This window comes from Vipera ursinii (assembly GCF_947247035.1).
Source record: "Vipera ursinii genome assembly, chromosome: 4".
NCBI lineage: Eukaryota > Metazoa > Chordata > Lepidosauria > Squamata > Viperidae > Vipera > Vipera ursinii.
The window spans coordinates 108,946,071-108,967,331 of record NC_139514.1 but is presented as its reverse complement, the minus strand read 5'-3'; the positions used below and the strand labels follow the sequence as shown (position 1 = coordinate 108,967,331).

Sequence of the window (21,261 nt, the reverse complement as noted above, 5' to 3'; positions counted from 1 at the left end):
CAACTGGGCATCTCCTGGGCAACAATGATGTCATCAGCTAATTCTTTCAAAATGTGTGATATGATATACCGATTACTGACATCAACTTGCCAATGAGCTCAGTTGGAGGGGAGTGGTTTGCAATGCAGACTTCAAAGATTAAGGAAGCAGACCGTGGGATGGCCAGGTGTCTGGCTAGACCCAGAAATGTTCTCTCATAACAGAGATACAATCTCATAACAATATTTTCCAACTTGATTGGGCAATGGGACCTGACCCAGAGGGAGGAGGAAGAAGTTAATCCTTTTACTATAGGGGTTTGGGAAGAGACCTGCCAGAGCTGGTTTTACTTTCATATGTGTCGATATGGTGTACTCAATAAAGTTTTGCATTAAGAGATTGGAAAGTCTCGAAGGTTTTTGCTTGGTTGGGTTCGTCAGTCGGAACTTTGACATCATATTAATAATAATTATTTGGGGGGATTAATCAAGATCAAAGAACTCTGAGATGGGTTTCCAGTAGCTCAATAACTTTTAACGCCCTTCTGATTTTGATTTTAATTCTTCTTGAAGCATGGTACCCAAAACTCGACTAAGGACTTGAGATGGGGCCTGGTCAGTGCTGAATAAAGTGAAAAGAATATACTTCTACTTATGCAGTGCCAATTATCTCTGCCTTTTGCTTCTGTAATCACATTGTACTGTGTATTCAAATTCATTTTGTGATCTTCACTTCCAGTCCTCTTTTCACAAGCTATATCACAAAGCCAATTTTTCTCCTCCCATACCTGAGCATTTCACTGCATTTCCTCAGAAAAGAACTTTGCAATCGCCTGTGTTAAATTCAATTATTTTCAACACACTTCTCTAGTCTATTAACATGATTTTGCCACCAACATCTGGGAGTCCAGCCAAGCAATGGGATGTTTTGAAATCTGATAAGCATTTCCTCTACCTCATGACTCAATGCATTATTTAAATGTTGGAATCCTAGATCCAGGAGTGAATCAAATGGAAATCCACGGAAGTCATCCCTTATGAACTAAAACGTAGCTCCGTGGGATTGAGGTCCTTCTCCTAAGCAGAATATCATGAGGGTTTTTTGGGGGGGGTTGTTTTTTTCCAAATGCTATGCAGAAACCAAGAAAGTTTATGCTGTCTTAGAATCCTAATGACAGTCTGCTTAGGAAAACAAAACCCTGAGAGTATATTTAGACTCAGAGGTGCTGTGGCTTAGCTGTTATGATGCTGGGCTATTGACTGGAAGGTTAGCACTTCAAAACCCAAGGACCATGTTACAAGGTGAGCTCCCATTCCTGCCCCAGCTCCTGCCAACCAAGCAGTTTGAAAGCATGTAAATGCAAGTAGATAAATACGTACTACTTTGATGGAAAGTTAACTGTCAACTGTCCAGTTGGCATTTTCAGAAAAAGAAACACCCGGAACATGATTTTACCAAGAGTATAATACCTTACTGAAAATTTACACTGGCACAGAAGGAAATGAAACCAGCTCTGGTTTTTCCACTCAAAGCCTTGCTTAGATAAACAATAGACTCCCTCACCTCCACCCACCAGGTGCTCACATTGTCCAATTGTAATATTTCTTCTTACTATGTAAATAGTCCTTCTCCTTCATGTGGCCTTGGCTCGCAGTTGCCTAGACATCATCCCTCCCACTTTTGCATTCCCTTGTCAAGACATGAGCAAAAAAGAAAATCTAGCTGAAAAGGCAAATCAGCTTCAGTGTGTAGTCATGACCACGGAAGTGTTTTCCGACAACACTGGCTCCCTTGCTTAAGAAACAGAGATGAGCAGCACCCCCTAGAGCAGGGGTCGGCAACCTTAAACACTCAAAGAGCCACTTGGACCCGTTTCCCAGAGAAAAGAAAACACTGGGAGCCGCAAACGTTGTGTGCACGCGTGCGCATGTGTGTATGGGCAGCAGCTTGATTGAAGAGTTTAATTAAAAATAGAGGCTGCTGTGCATGAGCTCTCTCTCTCTCTCTCTCTCTCTCTCTCTCTCTCTCTCTCTCTCTCACTCACTCTTTTTCTCCCTCCCTCTCTCCTTCTCTCCCCCCCCCTCTCTCCCTCTCTCCAATCTTCTGCTCACCTGGCAAGCTGGCTTCATGCTGCTCTCCAACAAGCTGACACATTCTTATTGGGCTGGCTCTCCTTCTTTTGGTCTGCCAGTCCTCTTCCCCCACTCAGTTTGTGTGTGTGTGTGTTTGAGTGTGTGTGTGTGTGTGTGTGTGAGAGAGAGAGAGAGAGAGAGAGAGCTGCTTTCTACTTTCTGCTGCTTCCTGCTTCCTGTGGAGACACAGCAAAGGCAGGAGCCCCACCCAATAAGCTTGTCAGCTTGTCAGCATGAGGCCGCTCTTTTTTTTTACAGAGAGAGAGAGGGAGAGGGAGAAGGGAAGTGCAAGTGTCTCTCTGTATCTCTGTCTCTCTCTCTCTCTCTGCAAATGGCAGAGGATGACTGGGAGCCGCAGGAGAAGGCTGAAAGAGCTGCATGCGGCTCCAGAGCCACGGGTTGCCAACCCGTGCCCTAGAGTCAGACACAACTAGACAGGGGAAACGTCTTTACCTATATTTAGACTAAGACCTTCTATGTCAAACATTGGGAAGTTCTTAGATTCATCCCTCATCACCTTCTAAGAGAGTTAAACAGTGGCATGTATTAGTAGTGTTGCCTTTTGTGCATCCAGTTCTGAATTGGTGCAAACTTGACAATTAATTTCCTATTTGCTTTTAGAGCTGCAAAAGGTAATCTACGAATTGTGTACTAATATTAAATGCAAACCTGATAACACAGCAGCAGATTTACAGGGTTGCAAATTTAGCTTGCTTCAGGTGTCTTTACCGTCTCCCTTTTAGTTCTTCAAATTCCGGGTCTTAGAAGGAGAAATGGTGAAATAAGGCCCCAGGAAGAAGCGTAATTCAGTGGCTGGCCTGCTGGATGGGATGAGAACATAATTCACAGGTGATAGATAACAGAAGGTAATTTTATGGTTACCAGGAATGAGTTTGCATTTGTTGGGAGAGTTGCTATATAAATTTATAGATCTATTTGCTATGTACAGCATTTTAAATTTTAGTGGCAGTACATGAAACAGGGGTGGAACAACACGTATATAGCAGGGACTAAGACCCTTTTAGGAGCCACTTACAAAATGTTCTGTAATTTAGCATGAAATAGGTTCAGCCTGTTCTTGCAAGCTAATTATAAATCATGTTCCTAAGAAAGAAAGATGTTATTAAATATGAAGTGTCTATGTGTTTGTGACATTGTGCGGTAAGTAAATAGCTTTTTTTCTTACCATTTAATTTTTGGGGTCAGACAAAAAAGGTTGAGGAAGGCAATGTTTCCCCATCCAAAATTATTAGGTGTGTGTGTTTTTAAAAAAACAAACAAACAAGTTACACTCACGCTAAATTTTTGATCAGTATTTTAAAGTATTGTTTGAAGTTGGCTGACAAACCATCGTGTCTCCCAGTTTTTCTGTGAAGTTCGATACTGTGAAGAGGATACAGTAAAATTGGGGAACCAGAAACAATAGCCAAAACACAACAATGTTGTTGTAAAAAAAATGTGCCTCAAAGGATATCGCTTTATACTGCACTGGTACGATCATGCTTGGAATACTGCATCCAGTTTTGGTCATCATGATACAAAAAAGATGTTGAGAGTCTAGAAAGAGTGCAGAGAAGAGCAACAAAGATGATTAGCAGGTTGGCAGCTAAAGCGTATGATGAATGGGTGCGGGAACTGAGAATGCCTAGTCCAGGGGTAGGCAACCTTGGCTCTTTTATGACTCGTGGACTTCAACTCCCAGAATTCCTGAGCCAGCCATGCTGAGGGGAAAGGGAGAGGTTTCCAAGCTGAGCCATGCTGGCTCAGGAATTCTGGGAGTTGAAGTCCACGCGTCATAAAAGAGCCAAGGTTGCCTACCCTGGCCTAGTTTAACGAAGAGAGACTAGTGACGACATGATGGCAGTTTTCCAATATTCAAGGGGTTGCCGCAGAAAAGAGGAGGTCAGCCCATTTTCCAAAACACCTGAGGATAAGACAGGAAGTAACAGATGGAAGCTTAACAGAGAGAGAATCCACCTAGAGATCCTATCAGTGAGCACAAGTAATCAAAATGGAAAGGCTCCCCTTCAAAGGTTGTGAGCATTCCATCACTGGAGGCTTTTTAAAGAAGAGATTGGACATCCATTTGTCTGAAATGGACTAGGGTCTGTTGCTTGAGCAGGGGTTGAACTAGAAGATCTCCATTTTCCTTCACCTGTACAGTTTAGGATGTTATTATTATAGGAAGAATCCAGAGAAAGAAATATTTGGGGAAATATTAAAAAAGCAGAATATATTTCCCCAAAGGGATAATAGAGAAGATCTTTTTTTAAAAAGACAGAAACCAGCCCCCAGAAATCAGCCCAGCCCCTAGGCCAGACATGTCAAACACAAGGCCCGGGGGCCAGATCCGGCCCGCAAAGTGGTTTCATGTGGCCCGCGAAGCCATCCTGGAAACAGTGAGGGAATGGCCCCCACTGCCTTGGCCCCGGCCCAGAGACCCTCCTTCTGCCAGAGACCCTCAGATCTGTCCCACTCCTGCCCAGGCCCCCATAGGCACTCTTGATGCAAACGATGTAGAGCTGGCCACGCCCACCCAGTAGGGCATACGCACTCTAGCCATGCCCACCCAGCAGGCCATGCCCACCCTGGCCACGCCCCCCTGCCCCCCTGAGGGCAACCGCAATGCTGATGCGGCCCTCAATGAAATTGAGTTTGACACCCCTGCCCTAGGCAGAAGCCAGCTTTTAGAAATGCAAATTCAATAATCCTTTCAGAAAGGTTGGAGCCTTCCAGCTAGAAACTGATGAGATTAGGAAGACAAAGACCTCTAAAATCTGCATACCCCCACCCAAACTCTAAGACATGACATAATAGGATTAACCCACCAATAACAAAAGGGCACACTCAGACTCAGGTCAAAATATATGACACAGGAAATACAAAGCCTCAAACAGGAACAGGAAACAACCTCAAGAGCCCCAGAAGGTATAAAAACCCAAGCCCTACTACATGTGGTCAGTTTTTCCAGAGCCATCTTTCTGTCTGGCTCTCCTTTTCAATAAAGTACAACCTTTTTTCTAAAGCAGTCTCCATGTTGTTTATTCCCGGCTTGGCCTGGACCCTGATGAAGATTTTTCTTTCAACAATTATGGAGAGCTGATACATTGCAGGGGTTAGTAACTAGAAAGCCTACTAGTTAGGGAATCCAGATAGGTGGTGAAGATTGAAGTTCACGTCCCTAATCAGCCATTGAAGGACTCATTGATCCTGGGTCTTCTGATTAAAGGAATAAGCTGAAAGAGAAACACAACGTATGTTGCTTTGAATCCCAAGATATAAATCTAAGAAAAAAGACAAATAACTCTTATTGCTGTAAATTGCCTGCAATATTTCTTGCTGAATATGTTGGCAATGCTGTGAGAACTGAAGCATTGTAGTAGTTGGGAGAAAGAACTGTGTCACTGAGAATGGTTGTGAGTCTTACATGTAAAATCTGCCAATAAACACAACGATGATCTTTCACATAATACTATCTCTTTCTGGACAATAATTCATGAAGGGGACTAAATTGTGAGTAGCTGAGGCACATGAGATAGTAGCTGAGGCACGTAAAAGATGCCTCCTTTATTCATAAACTTGTCCTCAATGCCCAGGCTGGTTGAGAGAAACTTCAACTAAGATCAAGTAACTTGGTGGTGTAAAAAAAGCCAGCACAAAACTAGTAATGGCTGGATTCTCCGTGCACAAAATTTCACTCTCTGCTTCCTTTAATCAACTGGGAAGGCCTTTTATTGCTCTGTATACCTCAGTGCTAACAGCACTACAGCTTAATTACATTGTTTCATTGTTGTGTTATTTCCACTGACATCTCACTCTTTAACTCCTTGTACTATTAAGGAGAGAAGTTGTTTTTAATGTCATGAGAATGGGATATTAAACTGACCCATTTGCAATCAATAATACAGGTATATCCTCCTAGGACTGAATGTTCACTAAATATTTTCACTTTGCTATTTTTCTGCTTCGTTGACAAGTTGGCCAACAGCTCCCTTCTTTGCAAAATGAGTAGAGATTTATGGATGATATGTCCATGTGTCCATGGGTGGAGGTGGAAACATGATATTTAGAGTATCAGCAAGAAGAACAATAAATCTTCTACTTACAAAAGAGAGAGAGAAGTAAGGACAAAGGACTATGTGCCAATGGCCAGTGTGATAAGCAACAGTAAATGTATTTGTTAAAATTGGGCATGTTTCAGAACACAAATGGCAGAAATGCTTTTGACTTCCCAGAAGCTCAAAAGTAGCTCAGCATTTTTCCAACCTCTAGAAGAGCTACACAGAGAACATCTGATCATGGGAAGGTAAGAGTGAATATATCAAACACAGTTTGTAGTGAAGCCATTAAAACTAGTGTGCCAAGCATCTACTTTGGTTTATTTGGCATAATATATGAGCAACCGTATTCAGAAGGACTATAAGGTTGCCATGAAGATGAAGAATGAGAGAATGGTCAACGGTCTTTCTGTTTTCACATTCAGCTGTTACAATCAGCAGCTACCACCATTAAGGTCTCCACACTGTAAAAAAGATGTTGCATCTATAGAAAGAGTACAGAGAAGAGCAACAAAGATTATTAGGGGATTGGAGGCTAAAACATATGAAGAACGGTTACAGGAACTGGGCATGGCTAGTCTAGTGAAGAGAAGGACCAGGGGAGATATGATAGCAGTGTTCCAATATTTGAGGGGCTGTCACAGAGATGACGGGTCAACCTATTTTCCAAAGCACCTGAAAGCTAGACAAGGAATAACAGATGGAAACTGATCAAGGTGAGATTAAACCTGGAAATAAGGAGAAATTTTCTGACAGTGAGAACAATCAACCAATGAAACAGCTTGCATTCAGAAGTTGTGGGAGTTTCATCACTGGAAGCTTTCAAGAAGAGACTAGACTGCCATCTTTCAGAAATGGTGTAGGGACTCCTGCTTGGGCAAGGAGTTGGACTAGATGACCTACAAGGTCCCTTCCAACTCTTTTATTCTAACTTCTAAGGACACTAACCGAGATAGCAGTAGAACCTTCCCCACCTTTGTAGTCTCATCTGTAACACTCTCTAATCTGTTTCTAAAGCAGCCCTCAACTGATGCATTTGAAAGCTGTGTTAAACAAAAGATTTAGTTAGGAACAAGAAAGCAAAACAAATCTTACCCTAAACCCAAGCATCACTCAACCAACCAAGGAACAACTTCAGGCCATTCCCCTTCTGAAGCTGTTTGCTGCCACAGCAAGTTCATTGTCTGAGTAATTGGGTGTTACAACTAATACCTGTGGCTGATCATTCTTTGATATTTGAAATGATGGATCTTTATGGAGAAGGAAGACAAATCACAAAGGACCAAGCCTTCTATATGCTTGCCATTGTAAACGCTCCTCCTAGTGGTAAATTTCCGTGCAGTTCTTTGATTAATAAGCAGCAACTCGGAGTCGAGGAATCTGTGGTTAGAACTCGGTCAATAGACCGAAGTTAACTTTCAGCGTGTAAAAAAACAAACATACCTGCAACAGCAAAAGAAAGTCAGCAGAATCACGTAATTGACGGACACCTGTCTACACGTCTGTCTTATTTCCCTGATAGGAAAGAAAATAACCTTTACTGTACTGTGGGGATGAACAGAAGTCGATGATTCATCTCTGTGAATCTGCTTGTTGAATTTGATGGATCATTCTTAAAAGCAATGCTGCTAATCTTCGGGTTTTCGTTTTTAGGTTGTTCACAGATCAGTGGGTTTTCTGGCTAATACGAGTCCTGATGCTCTTCTCCCTCCATAGATGGTATCCATCATATCTTGACAAGAAAAGACCTCCAGTCTACAGATGACCTTCGCTGAAATAAGACATATTAGTGACTTCTTTGTGAAAGGGAGATTTTTATGGCTGAGTCAAAACTACTAATTAGCACACACATACTGTACACAGAGGCTGAGGCTAAAAGGCAACCCTGGCTTGTTCTGTACTTGGGAATTCTCTCAAAGAGGGGCTGTTAGGGAGGTTTCCTATTGTTAAGTGGAAAATAACATGAAGATTACCTAGCTTTATTATTAACTACCAATTCATCAGGAAGGGAAACCCACTCCTTATCGCTCCGAAATGGGCTACTCCTGCCTTTGAAATATTTAGGACTTCCCATTAGTTTCTGTCAATCTGGAAGAAAGTGATGCTTGATGCGACTTGTACATGAGAGCAGCACAAGACAAGATGTGGTAACTAGAATGAAATGGGCTAGTCACTCTCTTCACACAGCTATTTCACTAGGAAATAAAAGAAATAGGAAATATTGTGCTCTTATAGTGGAATAATTTATATTTCAGTGAGCCTTGCACTGCTGGAAGGGAGGGACAGTGTTGTATGGCTGAGGAGTTGTTGTTCTTCCTTCCATCCAAATCTGCTTGGAATCAGAGTAGGCTGGCCAGTATTGACAACAGGTGTGGTTTGTGGACACTGGGGAGGAAGCTAAGAGTCACACTTCATTCTGTTGGTGCAAAAAGGTTGTGTGTTGCCATCTGTGCTTACCCTAAAAGAATGGATGTCCCACAGAAAGCATCTCACCACAGAAGAAGGTCAAGCCTTGCTGTTTATTCTCCTAGAAGGCCAGGCACGGAATAATTATTTAAAGATGGAGAATGGCAGTTGATTGTTAGGAAAACATATTGACAGCAAGAGCAATTGGACAACACAACATCACCAGAAGATGTGGTTGCTTCCTTTATGGACTCCGATGTATCTGAGATACTTTGATCTAGATTCCTGCCCTGATCAGGACAAGGAAGGAAGGAAGGAAGGAAGGAAGGAAGGAAGGAAGGAAGGAAGGAAGGAAGGAAGGAAGGAAGGAAGGAAGGAAGGAGATACCAAAGTTCTCTGAAGTCATTTTCAACGTCTCTCTCTTTATCCAACCTTCATATTATGAATGAAAATAATGATCTGTTCCTTCGTCTCTCGAGAATTGGAAACCATGCTTCACATCTCAAAGAAAGAAAGAAAGAAAGAAAGAAAGAAAGAAAGAAAGAAAGAAAGAAAGAAAGAAAGAAAGAAAGAAAGAAAGAAATCCTGAGATCTACAAAGAACATTCAGCCATAAATTGGATGGCTGATTCAATTAGTTTTGGGATGCTATATTTTGTAATAAGCCTGAATTGGTTTAATTTTTGCCATCTTCACTTTAAGGATTTCGTGAAGCAAGACCAAAAGAAAAAGGGACTTCTCTTGAAGAGCTTACTGTACATCAGAAAAGATCTTGCTGGCCACACATGTCTCTTGCAGAACCCCAGATTCCTTTGTCCATATGAGAGACCTGAAGTTGTTAGGAAGGCAGGGATTAAGTGCTCTACCACTCTGTTTCTTTGTCCCCTTTTGAGTTATCCAGGCTGAAACCAAGCTATAATTTACAGGGTGCTTTACAGAAATGTAGTATTTAAAGTAATAATAATAATAACCGGCCTTTCCACACACCCCCACAAAAACCAATTAGGAGAAATTCTTCATAGCTGCAAGTTTATTAAACTAGGAGATGGAAATCCAACTGGGACAAGATTGGAGAAATGTACCAACTTATGGGGCGCTGCACCAAGGGCTCTGCAGAATTGCGAGTTGTCCTATACCATTTCTTGGATCAATTAGCTTACATGTCATCAATCTCAATGGGTCTAAGTTTAAGAATGATTAAACCTGGACCCCCTCCATCAAAGGCACTATCTTTGTATGTAATTCCAAAACTGCACACAGGCCATTTTTGGCTCCCAGTACCCTTGTCTACTTCAAAGGTACATTGTTTATCCACAGCTCTAGAAATGATAACTTAAAAGGAAATTGATTTCTTTGGTTCGGTGTTTTTGTGTCCGTCTTTGGGATTTGCAGCTCTCATATATTAATGGAACAAGCCCCCTGATAGAGCTTAATATGAGAAAGAGAGCTAAGAACTTCATGGCAGGATAAAACCACATGAAGCCATACATTTCACCCAAAACTTCTTTCCCAAACGGTGGCCTAACTGCCTTTGAAAAATCACCCAGAGATGGCAATAGATCAGGGGTAGGCAACCTTGGCTCTTTTATAACTGGTGGACTTCAACTCCCAGAATTCCTGAGCCAGCATGGCTCAGCATGGAAACCTCTCCCTTTCCCCTCAGCGTGGCTGGGTCAGGAATTCTGGGAGTTGAAGTCCACGAGTCATAAAGCAGCCTAAGCCTAGGCCAGGGGTAGGCAACCTCAGCTCTTTTATGACTTGTGGACTTCAACTCCCAGAATTCCTGAGCCAGCATGGCTCAGCATGGAAACCTCTCCCTTTCCCCTCAGCATGGCTGGCTTAGGAATTCTGGGAGTTGAAGTCCACCAGTCATAAAAGAGCCAAGGTTGCCGAGCCCTGCAATAGATGATCCTCATCAACTTTTGAATACAGGTTTGAAGCTCTCTGGACATTATCCCCAAATGATTCCATTGTCCTTAAGAAATGTTATGAAGGGTCAGGTAAGTGGGAAATGTAGGCCAAGGATATCTAGAGAGACTTTGGTCTTCTACAGGTAGTAGAATGGAGGATCTTCTTTTGGTGGTCAAGTGTGTATTTTTAAATCATTTTTATTGTGCCTACAATACTTTCATGGACAGAATTCCACACCACACCACCTCTTCCATCCTCTCCCACACACACACACAAAATGGTTTGAAGGAAAGACATTTCAACTCTTTGCAGGCCTCTGCTGACCAAAGGAGAGCAACTGGGATGACATTTGTTTATGTGTTTCCAATAGAAGAGACTACAGTAGTGGCCAAAATTGTGGAAACCTTTTGGGAAAAGTGTATTTTTGAGGTTTGATGGCTAATAACACCACTTTTTTTGGAGTAGTACCATAAAATTATATATCAATGGAAAGATAATTTAATCAAGAATGTAATACAACAAAGGTTATTCAATTATCTGCACTGTATTCTATGAAACTGTTGTGATTCAGGGTCAGCCTGTGGGTTTGGCAGTTGGGTCAGACGATTCAGAGGAGGAGGAGGAGGAGGGGTTTGGAGAGCCTGCAGAGGACAGTTCTGAGGCTTCGCAGAGCTCTCAGCCAGGCCCCTCCCATCTGGTTACTACGCAAACCCAGCTGTGTGAGCCTGACAGCGTGGATGAAGATGATCCACAGCTGGCCCTGTTCAAGGACGCCCGACGCAGGAGGCAGTCAATCAGGAGTAAACAGAGGAAGGCAATGGGGCACCTCGGTAAGAGGCAGAGAGAAGCCACGCCTTGAACTGTTTAAAAGGGGAATGTGTGGGAGGGCTGGTTTGCTGAAGGCAACCGTTTGAATAGCTCCTGTTTTAGTGGTTTGTATTTTGTTTTGCTCAGTTTGCTCTGTTTTGGATCTGTTTTGTGTAAATAAATTTGGCGGGCTTACTTCCAGCCTTTTGCCTTTTGTAAAGGGGTTGTCCCTGCCTTTTCTGCAGGGCCGGTAGTAGGCTGGAACAGAACAGAAACATTATAGCCAAATAACCAGAAAAAGGAAGCACAACTTGCTTAGGTTGATGTCAGGTAGCTTTCCTTCATCTGATTGTAGCCAATGAGCATGAGTGTTTAGAGAGCCAATCAGGTGTCATCTTGTTTTGGCAATGAGCCAATCAGATCACAGTAGGATTCAGTTATTGATGTCATGTATTGAAGCTGAGAGGAGGACATTTGTCAGTGTGCTATGTGATCACTATCAAGTTGGTGGGGTGTTTTTTGTCTTCTTTCATTTAATAAAATGAAAGAACGTAATGAAATAAAAGTAATGGTGCAAAGAGTTGACTGGCTGCCCAGAAAGCGATGTAAAATAGTATTATTAAGTGAACAAGGCTACAGCTATAAAGAAATTAGAAGAAAAATGGGTGGAAATTTAACCAAAGGTGGCATTTCTACTGTACACCTTTCCCAAAAGGTGTCCACAATTTTGGCCACTACTGTATGTGTAGCTCAGGGTTGAACTGTGAGGTCCTTGGTGTTCTCTAGGTTTGGTTGTTTTGCTTGAAGACATTTCATTGCCCAACTATGTGCTAATGATGTTACCCAGTTGGGTAATGTATGAATTTGATCATCACTAGGGTTTGTCCTCACTCTCTCCAACTGACCAGTTGTGCAGACAAAGTTACAGTACTTCACTACTACCAACTGTGGTATTAACAAAGCTGTGTTTTGCATAAAAGAAATAAAATAAAACCCTGACGCCTTGCTCCCCTTCACATTTTCAGGTCCCGGTGTACATTTGTCTGGGACTTGCAAAAAGAAACATCTGAGAGGTAATTACAATGGGAAACCAGGTATGCAAAATAGTGGGGGGGAAATGTATATTGAAATCTTCCAAAGGGGATTTTCCAAACCACCATATTTCTGTTGCATCACAAGGCTGCTATAATAAGTAATGTTAAAAAACTGCAGTGCTGGTTGACCATTGTGTAAGCCAGTACTTTTCCCAATGGTTGCATATTCAAAATAATGCTGGAAGAAGAGAATAATTTCTATGTGTCAGTGACCAATGGAGAGGCACGGTGGCTCAATAGCTTAAAAGACACTGGAGAAAGTCTACATTTTGGCAGTTCAGGTCCTAGCACCGCGCAACAGGGTGAGCTCCTGTTGCTTGCCTCAGATCCTGTCAACTTAGCAGTTTGAAAGCTGTAAATAGGTAAAAAGGTAAAGGTTCCCCCGCACATGAATGCTAGTCATTTCCAACTCTAGGGGCCGGTGCTCATCTCCGTTTCAAAGCCAAAGAGCCAGCGTTTGTCCGAGGACGTCTCCGTGGTCATGTGGCCAGCATGACTAGACACCAAAGGCTCACAGAACACTGTTACCTTCCCACTGTAGTGGTCCCTATTTTTCTACTTGTATTTTTACATGCTTACTGCTAGGTTGGCAGAAGCTGGGACGAGTAACAGGCGCTCACTCTGTTACGCGGCACTTGGGATTCGACTTGCCAAACTGCCGACCTTCTGATTGACAAGCTCAGCGTCCTAACCCACTGAGCCACCGCTGTAAATGCAAGTAGATAAATAGGTACCACTTCAGTAGGAAGGTAACAGAGTTCCATGTTTTGCTGTATGCTTTCTGCAGCAGCATGTCGTACTGGCCATATGACTGTGAAAACGTCTTTGAACAGCAATGGATCACTGGCCTAAAGAAACAGAAAAGAGCACTGTCCTCTAAAATCAGCTAAAACTAGAGGAATAAAACCCATGGGGACTCCTTTATCTTTTATCTTTAATGAGCAATGGCTGGATGGTGGGCACAAGCAATTCAGAATTCAGTCAGAATTTCTACTGACGTTATGTGGGATGATTATAAGTACTGCAAAAAAATGTAAGATCAGGACTGGCAAGTCAAATGAAACAGAATTAAAAAATTAATACTTGTTTTAAAGGTAAAGGTAAAGGTTCCCCCGCACATGTGTGCTAGTCATTTCCAACTCTAGGGGCCGGTGCTCATCTCCGTTTCAAAGCCGAAGAGCCAGCGCTTGTCCGAGGATGCCTCCGTGGTCATGTGCCCGGCATGACTAGACGCCAAAGGTGCACGGAACGCTGTTACCTTCCCACCGGAGTGGTCCCTATTTTTCTACTTGCATTTTTACATGCTTTCGAACTGCTAGGTTGGCAGAAGCTGGGACGAGTAACAGGCACTCACTCTGTTACGCGGCACTCGGGATTTGACCCCCCAAACTGCTGATCTTCTGATCGACAAGCTCAGCGTCCTAACCCACTGAGCCACTGCGTCCCTTAATACTTGTTTTAAGTAGCATTAAAAAGCATACAATACTGTAGAAACAACTGAATATAGAGATGATCTTGACATGGTGTTAACATATCTTAACTGCATGTAGAAGTCTCAATGTTTTGACTTTTTTATCAGTAGCCATCCATGGATTTACCTTGTATGGATTGTGGTGTTATGGTTTAAGTCCTGAAGGAAGTTGGGTTAAACATTCCAGTGCACAGATTATACTCAAAGCATTTCAACCAACCGGCAATCACTGAACATGGATATGGCAAAGAATTCTTCATGATATCACAGTGTAATACGATGGCTAGTAGATGGATTTTGAGATGTAAGATATGTCTTAGCCATGAAGCTCATAGAAAAACTATAAATCAGTCATTGGTGAAGTTTACATAACTTATCCAAAAGTTTACATGATGAGCCAGCCTTTTTCTCTTATTCCTTCATCCCCACTTTTTTCTTTTTCTTTTAATGACCCTGTAATTCCTTGCATCAGGTTGGAGACAGGGCAACTGAATGGAGCTGAGCATTCACTGGCTGGATGCCCTTCCTGAGGCCTATATGGAGCACACAGCAAATATTTTCTCTTTGCAGCCAGAGAGAGAAATATCTGCCATTACCTAGGATTGAACTCATAGCCTCTGGATTATGAGGTGAGAGCTCCACCTCTTGGCCACCATGCCATGGGGTGGTATCAAGCCCATCTAGATAGTGGCTGTTTTTACCCACTTTTACTCTAAATAGTAGTTACTGGGCTATAGCTGACTGAGTGACTTTAGTCTAAACACTCTCTTTGTGTCCATCCAAACTTACTGGGTTGTTGTGGGAATGAGCTTACTGGGTTGTTGTGGGAATGAGCCGGCGTCATCTTCCCTCCGCCCAGTACGCTCCCACAGAGAGGGCCTCCTCAGGGTGCCGCCAGTCAAAGAATGCCGACTGGTGACCCCCAGGGGGAGAGCGTTCTCTGTGGGTGCACCAGATTTATGGAACCATCTTCCGGTAGAGCTCCGGATGGCGCCCGACCTCCGCTCCTTCCGGCGCGACCTTAAAACCCATCTCTTTAAGGAAGCGGGCCTGGCCTGATGGGACAGGGTGGGATTGTTACTATGATTTTAATTTTAAATTTGTATTATTATGGGCACTGTTTAATCATGTTTTTAATAATTTTAATTTTTTGTATCTGTTTTTATGTATTGCCCTGTTAACCGCCCTGAGTCTCTTGAGAGAAGGGCGGTATATAAATTAAATAAATAAATAAATAAATAAATAAAATGAAGGAAAATCTCCATCTACATTACCTTGAACTCTGTATGGAGAAGGGCATTTAAAAGGTATAATTTGTTCAATAAGTAAATATCTTAGGTGACAGCATGGAGTTGACCTAAGCAGGATCAGAACTGGTTAATACTTTGATGGCCTCTAGCAGAAAATCTTACAACAGGAGAATAGACAGGGAAGTGAAAACCAAAGCAAACAATAACAACAACAAAACCAGGAGAGGGCAGTGACAATCTACCTCTGTCCTATTGCCAAGAAAATAATATAGATATGAAGTCACCAAGCGTTGACCTCTACAACCTGAAAGAAATGGGATTGCTATCCTAATAGAAGGGTGTTTTCTAGGTAAATTTCCCTGTCTGTCTTATACTCAGGAAAAATGGTAACTCAGTAAGATTTTCCATTGCTGGTGGTTTATCAATCTCTTAGTAATCTGCTCTTTTTTTTTTTAAACCGTGTCGCTTCTACATACTTCAGGCAGATAAGTGTAATCTGAAATACCTTTCTTTAAAATGTAGGGAGAATATGGAAAAGAATTGTTGAGTGAGAAAGTCGAAGGTCTTCCGTCTGTTTGCAGTGATTCCAGTCTGGGCTCTGTAGCTCAATCCCATCCTTTAGCAGGAAAGAAAGGGGCAGAAAGCTGGACAAGATGGCGAAGACCCACTGCCAGGGTCAGAGGAGGTGGGAAGTGATGGCAGCGGTGACCTCATCTAGGCAATTATCGTGGCTGTCCACCATTTGAGGGAATCTCATCTACACTGCACCGCAAATAGACAGAAAAGCTGACTTTCCTGATTCCTCTCCAATAATCAGAGCCCCCAAGGTCAGCTGCATGCTGGGAATTGGACATATGGGTGTTCTGACCCTTGGCAGGCTGGGAATCGATTCTCATCTGAGACGAAGTGGGGCATCTCCTGTCCCTCTGCCTTCGGATTGGCAGAAGCTTCCCCCCGCCCTCTGAAAGGTTTATGGGAAGAAATGTGCAAGGACCTTGTCTGGTCTGATCAGGTGACTAATGGAGAAGCAAAGATCACATGGGTCTTTCCACTTCATGGGTCATTTTGCCCAGCCAGCTGCCAAAGCTGAACACTAATTGGCTGCAAGTGATACAAAACTTTAATGTCATTTCCCACCCTGGAACACCAAACTATTAAATATGGCTTTCTTTACAGAAGAAAATCCATGTGCTGTTTCCTCTCTCTCAGAGCGCACTGAACACAGCCCGAACGGTGAGAAGCGCTCTGTTTCACGATAATTAAAATTTACAGTTGCACTTTAGCAATAGGGCAATTCTAGAAGATGCAATTATCACGAGATAATGACCATAGCTTGTTAGAAGATGTACAGGCAGCCAAATGGCTCTAATGAAGCATCCAAGATGGGGTAAAATTATTTATCAGTAAGCCTGATTGTACGATGTGGGGCTCTGAGGAATGAATTCCAGAAACCCTTTCTGTTCCTTCTCCATCCTTCTTTCATCATTTGAATCCCATAATAAGCAATCAAGCATGACAATGGATGCATACCTAGTCCTAGAGGATAGCGTGCAGTTCTCAGACAGCAGAAGTTTGCACAAACTTCTGTTTTCTGAGGCATCTGAGGGAGGAAATAAATTCTTTTCAAAGCACTGGCTGCCACTTAGTGTTGCTTAATTGGTTTGTACTTTTTAAGAAGTTTGCTCTTTAAATACATGCAGGAGGGAGGGAGCATGTGTGCCTCCATATGGCATGCATGCACAACCAACTATCTCCCTTGCGATGATGAAACATCAGGATATCGGGCTAATGCAACCTTCCTTTAGAAATGCAAACGAAAAGATTCAACCCTCCATCTAAAAAAAAAGGGGGTGGGGTTAGGGTCACTAGTGGGAGAAGCAAAGGGATAGAAAAGATTTGGATTTGCTTAGAGATCCAAAGAAATTTTTTCCAACCACTTATACTGTATATGACTGAACCTTTATACTCTGCCTACTGGAAATAATTAGTGGAAAAACAGCTATTACTCTTTAATTATAGTTATAAAATTATCTGACGTATTTGTCAAATGTTACCTGACATGTTCATAGCTTCTTCTTTTTTTTAATCTCTGTGATGCTTAGCACAATGCCTCCATTCAATAATGTAAGAAAGGTACAGGTTAGAGAACTTCAGAAAATTAGAATAGCAGTAACACTTTTGACTTATATGCTGCCACATCATGTTCTATAGCACTCTCTAAGTGGTTTACAAATGTCAGCCTCTCGCCCCCAACAATTTGGCTCCTCATTTTACTGACCTCGGAAGGACAGAAGGCTGAGTCAACATTGAGCCAGTCAGGATTGAACTCCAGACTGTGGGGCAGAGTTAGCCTGCAATACTGTATTCTAACCACTGCGCCACAACAGAAATACAAATTACAAATACAGTTACAAATATAATTATGACCAGACTGCCTTGCATAAAAGACCTGTATATTGCGTAGGTCAGAAAGAGGGCTGAGTAAACAACTACAGATCCCTCACATCCTGGATATAAGCTGTTCCAACTGCCCTGTTCAGGATGCCACTGTAGGACATTGCATACCAAAACAATTGGACACGGGGATGGTTTTTACCCTCAAACCATCACTCTGCCGAACACCTAATTCTCACAGTGTTATCTAATGTCTGTATATATTTACCCATGTTATATTGCTGTAGTATTTTTATTTATCCTTCTTCCTCACTCTCCCCTTTTATTAGTATTAGTATTGTGATGATGATTGTTGTTGCTCGAGTTCGTTGCTTGAGAGAAGAGACGAGGTGAGTGAATTCAGTCAGAAACATTCTTTATTTGCTTGCAGGAACTGAACTGGGAAACAGGGCTGCGAATGCAGCTATTTATACCCTGGCCTCTAGGTGGCGGCCAATAGGTTTAAAGCAACCTATTGCCACCCTAGAGGCAGCCAATGGCAGCGCTGGAGACGGGTTGTCTGAGGAGCTGGGAGCCGTTAGCCAGCTCCCTGCTTAAGCAACCTTCCAGGATTCAAACGCCACGTGGTACACTCAGTAAAACAAGGCCCAATACATTACAATGATTATTATTCTGTTGCCTTGCATGTACACTGAGCGCTTCTGTACACAAAATTCCTTGTGTGTCTAATCACACTTGGCTAAATAAAGTTCAATTCAGTTCAGCTCAGTATATAGATACACTCCCATTTGTACTGGTGTTGAAAGTAGCTATTGACGGGAGGAGAAAGTGGGGTCAAGGGATTTATACCAACATATTTTTTTTTAAAAAAAAATCCTGGTTACAGCTTTGGCCTGAAACGGTCACATGACTGATCCTAATCCATTGGAGATTAAGCAGGGAAATGGGGCAACATCATAATTTAATTTCTTTCCTCCCCCCCCTTCTCACTCTGTCTCCTCCTCTGCCTCTCTTCATAAACTAAAATTCTAAAAGAGAAAAGGCTAAAAAAAAAGAAGAAGAAGCGAAAATATGGGGATATTTATAGACATGGATATATCAGTGAAGAGAAATCCTAATTCAATACAGTCATTCATAGCTGATCTATTTTACGGTATAGTCCTCGACTTACCAAAGTTCATTTAGTGACCATTCAAAGTTACAAAGGCGCTGAATAAAGAGACTGACAGCCGTTTTTCACTCTTATGACCATTGCAGCATTCCCACAGTCACGTGATTGAAATTTAGACGCTTGGAAATTGACTCATATTTATGACGGTTGCAGTGCCAAGGGGTCATGTGACCAGCTTGTTTGATCTTCTGACAAACAAAATCAATGGAGCAAGTCAGATTCACTTAACAACCAGGTTACTAACTTATCAACTGCAGTGATTCACTTAACCACGGTGGCAAGGAAGGTCGTAAAATGGGGCAAAACTCACTTAACAAATGTTTCACTTAGCAACAGAAATTTGGGGCTCAATTTTGGTGGTAAGTCGAGGATTACCTGTAAACAATTCTGCAAAACGGCGAATAATTGAAGCCATATGTTTCTCTTTCTGATGCTGAACAGGAAGTCTTTTGACTGCAACTCCATTTTCTTTGACCCAATACTATGTGATCAACTTGGAAAGAATAGAAATATCTCATTTAGTTATGGTTTGTTTCATAAAATACAACCTTTTCCACTTTCAAGATTCCTCTTATTCCTTATTTATCTTAGAATGAATTTAATTTAACCCTGGACAAGACAAGAGTTCATTTCATGGAGGGCTGTAAATCTGTTTTCTGATAAAGTAAAATATTGCTAACATCGGATGTTTTTGCATTGACAACAGATGGAAATGTGGTCATTTTTTCCCTTTTGCTTTTAGAGTTAGATGATGCTGGGAGGGGGAGATGTGAATGAGAGTCCAGCTAGACATAACAACACAAAAACGTAGCATGAGAATCATGGTTACGGGACTTAGAGCTGATAAAGAATTGGCGGGCTGAAGAGCTGGAGAGGAAGCCCGCACTTCAAGCTAATTGGGGAATGTGATTTATGACTGTTAATTGGAGGAGGGAATTATGCTTTGATACTAGGTGTCCAGGGGAAGGAACTTCAATTTTTGGCTTCGATTATGTTAGTGCCAATGCTATGCTACTCGAATAAAAGTTTCTTTAAGGTAAACAATGCCTCAAAGTTCTTTTGAAGTTTCATCTATCAGAACCATGACATAAAAAATGAGTATAACTTCTCATTTTAATAAGGAGACTAACACCTCCACTGGAGGTGGCTGAGGGGGTAAGAAGACCGCATCCCCATCCTGTCCATCTCTTGGTTCTAGTTTCAGAATAGTTTCATAATCATAATCCGTGTGGTTGTCACGTTTTCACATTTGTTTGTTTTTTGTACTTATTTTATAATGTGAAAAGGACACGGTGGCTCAGTGGGTTAGGACGCTGAGCTTGTCGATCAGAAGGTTGGCAGTTTGGTGGGTCGAATCCCAAGTGCCGCGTAACAGAGTGAGCGCCTGTTACTCGTCCCAGCTTCTGCCAACCTAGCAGTTCGAAAGCACATAAAAATGCAAGTAGAAAAATAGGGACCACTACGGTGGGAAGGTAACAATGTTCCGTGTGCCTTTGGCATCTAGTCATGCCAGCCACATGACCACGGAGACGTCCTCGGACAAGCGCTGGCTCTTCGGCTTTGAAATGGAGATGAGTTGGAAATGACTAGCACGCATGTGAGGGGGAACCTTTACCTTTATAATGAGAAAAGGGCCCAATGTCATCTGATAGGGCAGCCTAAAGGTTTAATAAATAAATAAGTAAAATGAAGTAAACTTCTCAAAGCAAACATTGGAATGGAACCCTTTCGTGTCACTAATTGTGTGAGTCCTCTTGGAGATAAACAAGTCTGGAAAACAAAAAGAAACAAAAAAAAATCAGGATAATAAATCAGGCAAGTTAATAAAAGCAAAACCATACCAAATAATGCGCACAAGCAACTCTGCAGGCATTCTTGTTGTGAAAAATCGTTACGGAATGCTGGCATTATGATATCCAAGAGATAATGAACAAATGTGGAAGATGCTGAATTTCTGCAGAAGAGAAGGTATTATTGTTTCAGACGATTTATAACAGCCAGATGATGCATTATAATAAGTACATCCAATAAACCAATATATACCAAATAAACATCTTAATAGTCATTCATAATTCATTGATATGGGCTTTTAGTTTTAAAAATTGATTTTAAAACATTCATCTGTTCCTGAGATACAGAAAAGGCTGTTTCTTTTTTTATACATATTTCTTGGGTGATTCTGATAAGAAATTTCAGAAGAAGCCAAAATGCATAAATAGATTCTTAATGTCAACATCCATGGCCAGTTAATAGTCAATGAAATCTTTGATTCTAAGATAAAAGGGGTTATTATGCAAAAATGTATTTTTTCCTAAGTTCAGTATTCCAGAGAGCTGTACATTATTTTTCAACTGCTTTCAAGTTAATCCCAGGTAATGATATAGAACAGGGACTACCAACAGCACAAACAAAATATTTTGCTAACATTATTCAAAGTCTAACAATTACATAAAAAATAATTTGTTATTTAAAGTTTATGAGATTCCCAAGACACATTTTAAAACCTTACTCAGTGTTTGTGTACATTAAAAAAAATCAAATAGGGAAATGGAATTAAAATTCCCATTCCATAGAAATAATTATGTACAT

At 41.8% G+C, this 21,261-nt stretch overlaps 1 protein-coding gene across 1 annotated transcript in view; it reads right to left on the bottom strand.

Annotated features, from left to right (window-relative positions):
- Positions 1–21,261, bottom strand: part of DACH1 (dachshund family transcription factor 1) — an 806,874-nt gene that overhangs the window by 511,336 nt on the left and 274,277 nt on the right. The window lies entirely within an intron of this gene.